Raw genomic sequence first — 9,414 nt, forward strand, 5'->3', positions numbered from 1 at the left:
TTGTTGATTATTTAGTCACAAATGTGTGTTTTAGAGAAATACTTCAGATTTGAAACCAAGTTTTAAAGAGCTCTAAAGTGCAATCAAAGCCTGTAAGAATAAACAACCAGAAAGCCCTCTTCGCTCCGGGTCACCTCAGCCTTTGCCACAGTGAATATGCAAAGGAAAACAGGCGAAATGCAAATTGATATTTAAATACAAGCCTCTCATGTGTCGACATCTGGCAATAAATGAACGAGAAATGGCACAACATGTCTTGGATTTTATCTACTTGTGTTTTTTCATCTTGATAGCAAACTTGAAAGCATCTTACATATGTGTTTGTAGTGGAGTGGATGGGTGCAAGGATGGGGGGTTGTTGTTCGGGAAAGAGATTACCCTCAGACCTTTTCTTTGAGAGAGGGAGAAAAAGAGAAGGAGAGAGAATGGGGGAAGGACGTTCCCTGTGTATTAGTAAATCCCAGTTAATTTTCCCTGTCAGAGAACAATGAGATATGGACCCCCGCGGGCTCTGTTGAATGTAATTCCACCACTTGCTCAGAATCACCTTCATTACTCATCAGAGGTGTGGATCTCTCTCCAAAAAAAAAAAAAAAAAAAAAGGCTCCAAAGTGCACACTAGACATGGTGATGCTTCAGCAGAGCCCCTGAGGAGTCTTTCCGGCGCCCATCTTTTTTTTTTTTTTTTTCTTTTTTTTTTTGATAGTGAGATTACACCTCTTGAGACATTTTCACATCTTGAGAGCAGCTGCTAGTTTTCTAAGTCTTCAATTTTAAGAAGGAAATATGTCTGCCATGCAACACTATTCTATGCTACAAGATTTGACAACCCTTCAGGGTTCCCGAGTTGGACCTTGTTTAATTTATAGAAGCAGAGACTTTGGAGAAGCCGGATGCTATTCATGATTCAAAGCCTTTCATTTACACTTAACACTGCGATGCAGTGCTGTGACATCATCTGCGTATGTTTTTCACAGCATGTCACATTCAACATGCATGAGCCAGCGACGGCTGGGGGCCTCTAAAGCTCCAATTACTGTATAACCATTGTAGGTTAAGGCTCGCAGATTGGATTGGATCTAGTTTTTTTCCCGCTCTTAACTATCATGTCACACTCACACATGCCTGTTTAACTCCCAAAAAAATTTAAACAAAGTACTAATAGAATTTTAATTACATTTAATTTTAAATTCAGTTTACATGTCATCAAGATCTTAGATTACTTTGAGCACAAATAACTATTCTGACACTAGGGTTGCAACTATCAATTTATTTTCATTATAACTTGGTGTATCAAATGCCAGATAATGAAAGATGTCCATCACTAGTTCCAAGAGCTAAAGGTGATGTCTTCAAAATGCTCGTTTTGTCTGAGCAACAGTCCAAAGATAAATCCAAAGATATTCAATTTTTTAAAAATAAAATAACATTTAAAAAAAAAGACAGCAAATCCTCACATTTGAGAAAGTGGAAGAAGAAAAAGTTTGGCATTTTTTCTTATTACAGTAATCAAGAAATCAATCCGTTTCAGCTTCCGTGACATTCATATCCTCTAGAACCCTGTTGGTCACTTTGAGCACTAATAACAAATCCTGCGAATAATTAAGATTTTAAATAGAAGAGGAATTTCCCGGTTTACCAAGCAAGCATGGGATCAAGCCAAAACTACAGTATTTAGACCTATTAATCACAATGTGTGTGTGTGTGTGTGTGTGTGTGTGTGTGTGTGTGTGTGTGTGTGTGTGTGTGTGTGTGTGTGTGTGTGTGTGTGTGTGTGTGTGTGTGTGTGTGTGTGTGCGTGTGTGTGTTTTCTGTTCCGGCTAACTTCCCCTCCAGCATGGCTGCAGCTGTAAGAGGAGGCAGGCCTATTGTTCAGACTAACAAGGGGCGCAGAGGTCACTTGCATTTTCACAAGAGCTTTGCCAGAGGGGTTGGGGAAGTAACCGGCACACTAGTCTGTTTGGTATGGATCTACACTAAAGCTTTTTCTATAAAGTCACACCATTCCCAGTCTATTATAAAGGGGGATAGATTAGATTAAGTGAGATTATGCAGAGAGGGGCTCCCTAAAAAGAGCAAAAATAACACACTCAGGATTTAGCAGGCGAGTCAACAGTGGGATTAAGCCAAAAGGACACGTTCAAATCCAATGCTAATATGCACAATGGTCATCCTTCCACAGGCTCCACTTATAAGTGGTCTCAAATGTTGTTGCTTCAAATTCCTCATCACATTTCACAAGCTGCAGCAGCAACAAAAATCTGACTTTTATTATCATATTTTCATCGCAAAAATGAGATTAATCTTGAATGTGACAAATCTCAAAACCAAGAATAAGTGGTATTTCTTTTTCTCTCCATCAAATTGTCATGCCTGTCTTCCCCTCCTGTCAAGCCCTCTCTGCACGTACAGTTTGTACAATAACAACTCCTATCACCAGTGCAACCGAAAATATGCGCAAAGTGGTTGCACACTCTAACATGATTAAATGATGTGTGGTCTGGCCTCACTCCCAGCACCTCTCCCATCCCTCGCTATGCTCTGTATCTCCCTCCTGCACGAAAGCAAACACACACAGATTCCCTTTCCCTGAGCTGTGTTTTGAAAATAGAAGCTTCATATTAACAGTCAACAGTCAAGCTGACAGGTACAGTCTGACCATTCTCTCCGTTGTAAAAAAAAAAATTCCCTCAGTGGATATCTGCACTGTACATGTTACTGCAGCTCTGTGTCACTGAGGTGCAGCGTTACAAATCATCACCAGCACACACATGAGGAATGCTAAATAACATGTGTGAGGAGAATACAGTGGTATGATGTAGTGCAAATGCTTATTTTGTTATCAGCTGTGGTGGAGGAAGTATTCAGAGTCGCAAGATATATCCGCGCCGTCACAGGATGACTAACGGGACAGGAAAAAACCTTGTTTTTCTACACAGTTATGTACATTTATTCTGGCTCTTGTAATGGTTACTTATTTTTCTTGTGAAATAGTCACCGTAAAATATAAGAAACTGAGGTTAGAAGGAAAAATAACTCTTTGGCGAAACACATAAGCAACTTGTCACATTTGGTTGCAAGTACATGCTGCATCATTTTAGGGGCCACAAGCCAAAAAAGTTGGTTGAATTGATAACACGGTGTTATATATTTATAGACTAGTTTTGTATGTTTAATAATATGCATGTTTAATAGTATATAGAGCTGTCAAATGAATCAGAACTGAAGTAGCAGAAAATACATCAAAGTTGAACTTAAGTGCAGTACTTGAGTACATGCACTTAGTTACTTTCCACCACTAGTTATTCTAAACAATCTCACTGCCAAAGACATGGCAATATCAAAATATAATAAAAACACACAATATGAAAATGAAGTGCTGTTTGACAACAATGTAAACTTCATGATTGAGCTACTACAACTGCCTGGTGACACACTTCTTTACGGGGAGCACCAGGATTGCCCAGAACTCTCCTTACTCATTGAAAATAGCCATACCAGCAGGGTGATTCATCCCAGGAGTTTATTCTGTCAGGCACTGGCAACACAAAAAGGACCTTGAGCTAAACCTACACGAGCCTCCCACAAGCTCTCTGACCACTGGAGAAGAGCAGTCAGTCACCTTTTCCCTGTAAGAGTACTTAAGAGGGCTCTCTGTACGCAGGAGCTGCTTGCCGCAAGTGGAATTCCCAAGTCGAATCGATAAAATTATGACATTATACACCATCAAACAGCCGTGTTTACTAGCTACTTAAGCACACATTGTTGGTAAAAAGGCAGCAAATCATTGACAGAGGGTTTAGCTTTGCTGCTATAATGCAGATGAAACAGAATGAGATGTTGCACAAATCTCTAAAGTCTATATAATGCTGCACACTGTGTTGTGTTACCAGACAAAAGGAGCATCAGATGCACCACATGGACAACATTTAAATAGGTGAGGGTGGCTAGTTGAGACACACAGGCTCCAGGTCTCCTCGCAGGCTGGCCGGCAGTGCTGCTGGAGGTAATGAGGCCTCTTGTGTGTCCTCTCTGATCTGAGAGCTGAATAATTTCCCATGTGGCACAGCCATTTCTAGCTTCCGCCTTTACTCTCACCTCATCGGGTGGGTGGAAAGGCGAGAGCGAAAACTCCCACCCAGCCCTGAAAAACGTGTTGCCATTGTCAATCCACAGTGCCACACACAGACCGCGGGCTGGCTGCAGTCCAGGCAGAGAAGAAAAAAAAAAAGATTTATTGTATGTCAAACATGTGAGATTTAGTTTCATAAAAAGTTTAGCTTTATTTGGAAATTTTACACTTCATTTTTTAGTGTTTGCTAATCTGCGTAAGAAGCATCTGAATGTTTTTTTTACTGTTTAATTCTGCCTGGCTTTATGCTGACACTTTTCATTGGCCAGAAGGAAACTCAGAGTTAATAAATGGTCTACTTCAGCACCCAGACACACGTGCTGGGTTGCAGATCTCTTTTTCAATGTGTCTTTTGTTTGACGGCTGGTGTTTCAACATCCTCAACTTGAATAGAAGAAGGTCAGCCTGGTGGGGTCTGCCCCATGGTTATTCAGGAGCCCAACCTGGGGCCCCACAGAGGTGGGGTGACTGGGAGGGAGAGGATGGGACAGAAAACCTCCTCCTCTGTCTGACACCACCCTAATATATGAAGCCACTGGAAGTTTGAAGTTTCCCTCCGCACAACCAGAGCTCAATCAACGTTTAATCACACGTGCCATTGAGTGCTTGCGGTGCATGCAGATTGAAAGTGCAGGGATTTGAGCAAAGACCAGGTGCATAAAGACGGCAGCTTTCTAGTTTGACATTGTTTCCAGTCCTGCATCGGAACTGTAAAGTTGTACAACCATCGGAGATTACAGGCTGAGAAGTCTGTCAGTTCAGAAGGCTGCAGGCGGCAGCTATTAAACCCAACAAGACCCTTGGATTGCATGACAGAAATGTAAACAAGCAACTGAGGCTGCTCAATAACTGGTGCCACCACAGAAGTTTAACACGACCCTGAGCTGCCGGGTCCAAACAACCGACTGTGGGGGAGACCTTCGGATGCTGCGGCAGCTTAAAGCAGACAAGAGGAGAATGAACTTTTCAGCAACATAACAAAAACAGGAAGAGCTCTCCTGGACATCATCAAAACAAGAAAAGAAACATCTGCATGTTGTCTGTTTGCCTGCTTGCTTGATTCTCTAAGAAGCAGAAAAAGGTGCATGTGGGTATGAAAGAAGAACACGCTCCCTCTGCCTCTCTCTCAATGACAATGGATTAGGAAGCAGATCAGGGAGCAATGTCAGACTTACTTTTTCCACTTGGCCATGCTGTTTGCTTCCTGGACAGATGTACAGCAAGTGAAAAGCAGCTATATACGAGAGGCCCCTCTCCAATCCCAACTGGTTCCATATTCAGACAGCAGGAATTTGGGGAGTCAACTTGTTAAACCCTCATGAAGCAGTAATGACCTACAGCAGCAAGACAACTCCAGGCTGTGGCATATAAACTATACTGTACGCATTCATATCTAATGCTATATCCACACATGTGCCGCTGCTGCTGACAAAGTTCAGACATTAACATTTTTAATGACATTTAATGAACAATCCTCGCACTGCAGTGACCGCTGCCTTTGCCTTGTCCAGTTATATGCAGCTTGCACCTCAATTCCACAGCACCATTAAACCCAGATTAGACAAACCATGTGCTCTGTGCAAGCAAAAAGGTAAAAAGCAAGATCTGTAGATGCTGCACACGCACACACACAATCACACATACACAATCACACGCACCGCGGCATGATTCATTCTGCAAGCAAAATGCATACAGGCTGCTACAATGTAGCCTCCAAGCCCCAACGCTTAGAGATCAACGAGGCATCTGTTACTAACGAAATACACAACCTGCTTAACAGCCCGCCGGTTCAATCCCGACGGCACAGAGCGGCGTGATAGTAAATAAAAAGCTGCGGTTTATTATTACAGCCTCCGACGTGCTCCTCAGTGCCAGTTCAAGTGGTCACTCTATTGTTGAGAAACAATCTGAGCCAAAGTGGAAACAAAACCTTCCCGAGACAAGAGCCTCGCAACGCCACACTGGAGACAAGCAACGTTAAGTTTGCTGCTACTCACCGGGTTATTAAGCGGAGAAAGTCCTCGGTAATTTTCGGCTCTTGTTTTTAAATATCTTCCCCCCTCACGGCCACTGAGAATGGGCTCAACGTCAGTGGGTGAGTAACTGAATAGACTCGGGGAGAGCGCAGTAAGTTGGAGTGTCAAATTACATTGGCTATTCTATTACCAAAGGGACCCATGCTCGGTGGCTGCTGACAAAATGTGTCGCGGATTTTACACGGAGAAGCCATCAGGAGGAGAGAGCCGGGAGCGGAGCCGGACTGTCGCTCAGCAGCCATCTGGTACACTGCGTCTGCGGCTGGAGAGACCCGCTCACTGACGCTGTGCTCACCATATCTACCGCAGTGTGGGGATACACGCTTTTAGGAAACGGAAATATAGAATATAAACAAGTAGTTACACACGTTAAAACGGAAGCTGTGTGTTTAGTGTGTATCTGCTGATTGATCAAATGAACGTAACAACGTATAATGCTAATTTATTGTAATATTAAATTAACTAATTATTATTGGTATACTTATGGTATCGAGCATATTGTTTATAGTAGACTTTTGACTAAAATTATAGGTTAGGAGTAATATGTCAACTTAATAGCTTACTAGTACCTGTAGTATAATAATATATAGTGTATATAATACACTCAAAGCATCAAAAATGTAATAGGCTATGTAGTAAAATAGTAGGTGAACAGCGAATCATAATTTTTTTTTAAAATATATATATATAATAATTGAAAATGTATAATAAATAAAACTATTACAATTAAATAAAATGTAAAATATGACACCTTTTATATTTACAAAATCACAATACGTTATTATAATTTATGATCTGAATGTATTAATATAGCCTACTAACAACAAACGCACGCACTCGCACGGGCGTACGCGTGCGCTGCGCTCCGGCGATCCGCCCCGGAGCTGACACCACCCTCCGTGTTTTGCAGGTCGCCGCTCTCTGATGGAAAGCTCTGAATAACAAAGACATGTTTGAGAGCAGCAGCGGCATCAGCAGCAGCAGCAGCAGCAGGCTGGGCTGAGCGCTGACGTCAAGGAGCCATGACTGTGCCAAGCAGCATCCAGACTCCAGTTCACCACGCACACACACGCACACAAACACACACGCACACACTGACCCGCTGCTGCCACTGTGGCCTCTTTGGAGACACCCCTTGTCAAAAGTTAGAAAAACATCAGCCTGTGCGCTGTGATTGACTCCTCAGAGTTCAGATGGGTTGGAGGTCACAGTAGAGTTTCCACTCTCAGATAGTTTTATAATTTTATAGTAGAAGTCACAACACAAGTGATACACTCTGCTGGTGTGTTTGGAGTCCTGTGTGCCCCTGCTTTCTGGCCTGTGCATCCACCCCAGCTGTCCTCACTGGAACAATAGGCGCCATTTGTCCTGCTAAAAGGTGACAGGAAGCATTGATTTCAGCCTGTTCCAGGCTTGTAAGCCATCCCTGAATTGGCTAATGTGAACATTTCCCTCTAACGGAGGTTGGAAAATTTTAAGCAATCATGATGCACAGTAATTGTATCAGGATGCAGGACCTAACTTTGGATTCCAGGATACCAACACACCCAATCAATTTTATCGAGCTGTTAATTGCAATAAAGCCCTGTAATGCTCAATAGGAGATTCTAGTAAGGTGCAAATAGCTGACATCTATACAAAAAGGTAGTATTTAAAGACAGTTGTAAGCAAAGAACAAATTGGGAAACTGCATTTACTGTTCTAATTAAAGCCAGCATACTTAATTATTTTAGAGTTTAAAGAGTTTTAATATAAGTTTTTTTACACCACTTGGCTTCTAATCATAAAAATTGTACGTTAAGTTATTCATATACTCCAAATGAAGGCTGTAGAAGATGGAGTAAAGTTAAATATACTTTCATCCAGGACAGAAAATTGTAAATGCAGCCAAGCAGCCATTTAGTGCTGTCACAAAGGTAGGAATTCCTAAATTGTCAGCCATTAAAGAGCTAGTTACTCATTCACTGATTTGTCTCAGGCTACTTAAGCTTGTCACCCTCAGCTAGAACTATTTTATTCTTGTATGGTTAAATGTTTAAACCACCAAAGTACTTTTCATTAACCTGGTTAAGTTCAGGGTCATGACATGACAAAGATGACAGATAAAAAGTCATAATTTTGTCCAGAATAATTGAGTATCATAACATAACATCTTCCCTGTAGTACTCCACTGCAATGTTTCCAAAAGGATCGACCTTTTTAGACCTGTGATCACACTATGGTGACACCTTCTCTTTCAAGATGATGATGTCATTTGTGATGTACGCCAGCACAAGGCACACTGATCCAAATATAGAGGGGAATTTTCCTTATCACAACTGGGTCAAGGAGAGTGAAAAATGGTCTGTTGGTTAAATGCTTTAAAACTTGTATGTGCAGGGATGTTCAACATGTTGCAGTGCAGTGCATCTGTGGGCTCTAGTGCAGACCGAGTGTGACATCAGATTTACCCGACATGCTTTACTGCCAGGGATGTGCCGGTCCGGCGGTTAACATTGTCACCACACAGCAAGTACACAGGTTTGATTGCTGCCCTTTTTGTGAGTGGAGCCTCTGTATTCATCTCATGTTGACTTCAGTTTATTGTTATTTCCTTTTCCCGTCCATCACAGTAGATTGAAGACCAAAAAGCTTTAACTCTCAAAGAAGTGCTATAGAAAGTACAGTGTCAATCAGTGTCATGATTTAAAGCTGCTCTAATCAGTATTTTTAACAACAACAATTGAAATGATAAATGTGAAAAAGGTGTCACTTGTTATGATGAAATCACAGACTCTGCTGTTCCCCTTGAGTGTTTTAGCATCTTTCTGTTCATCATTTTGGTTTTACGGCCACAACTTTAATGTTTTGGTTGAGTCTTTCTTCAGCACCCTCAGGAGTTTCTAGAAACCACAACAAAACTAAAAATGGTATGAATATTGAACTTATATTAGCCAAATAGACTCAACCATGATTCCAAGAAAATGCTTATGTTTCTTTGTGTCTGTTAAATGTATAAATAGGCTGTTCTTAGCTAACTCATTAGCCAGAATAACTCAACAAAGTGATAATACAGCTTTTTGTATCACCCCCAAGTGGCCAAAAAAAAGGAATGCAGGTTAAATCATACAATTTTAGAAATCTATATTTATATTCTAGCACTCTCCTGGAATATCTTTACCTGATTTACATTTTTAACTCAAACTGATCTCTATAAGACCCCCCTCCTGATGAACCCACTCTGTTCTGATTGACCAGCTCTCTGCC

The 9,414-nt window shown here is 41.5% G+C and overlaps 1 protein-coding gene across 1 annotated transcript in view; it reads right to left on the reverse strand.

Moving 5' to 3' along the window:
- Nucleotides 1-6,187, reverse strand: part of LOC134003496 (zinc finger MIZ domain-containing protein 1-like) — a 110,450-nt gene extending 104,263 nt beyond the window's left edge. Inside the window, exon 1 of the mRNA XM_062442718.1 lies at nt 6,130-6,187. The gene's annotated coding sequence lies outside the window, so the exon portion shown is untranslated. The remainder of the gene's footprint in view (nt 1-6,129) is intronic.
- Nucleotides 6,188-9,414: the final 3,227 nt, after the last annotated feature.

Source organism: Scomber scombrus, chromosome 21, assembly GCF_963691925.1.
Source record: "Scomber scombrus chromosome 21, fScoSco1.1, whole genome shotgun sequence".
NCBI lineage: Eukaryota > Metazoa > Chordata > Actinopteri > Scombriformes > Scombridae > Scomber > Scomber scombrus.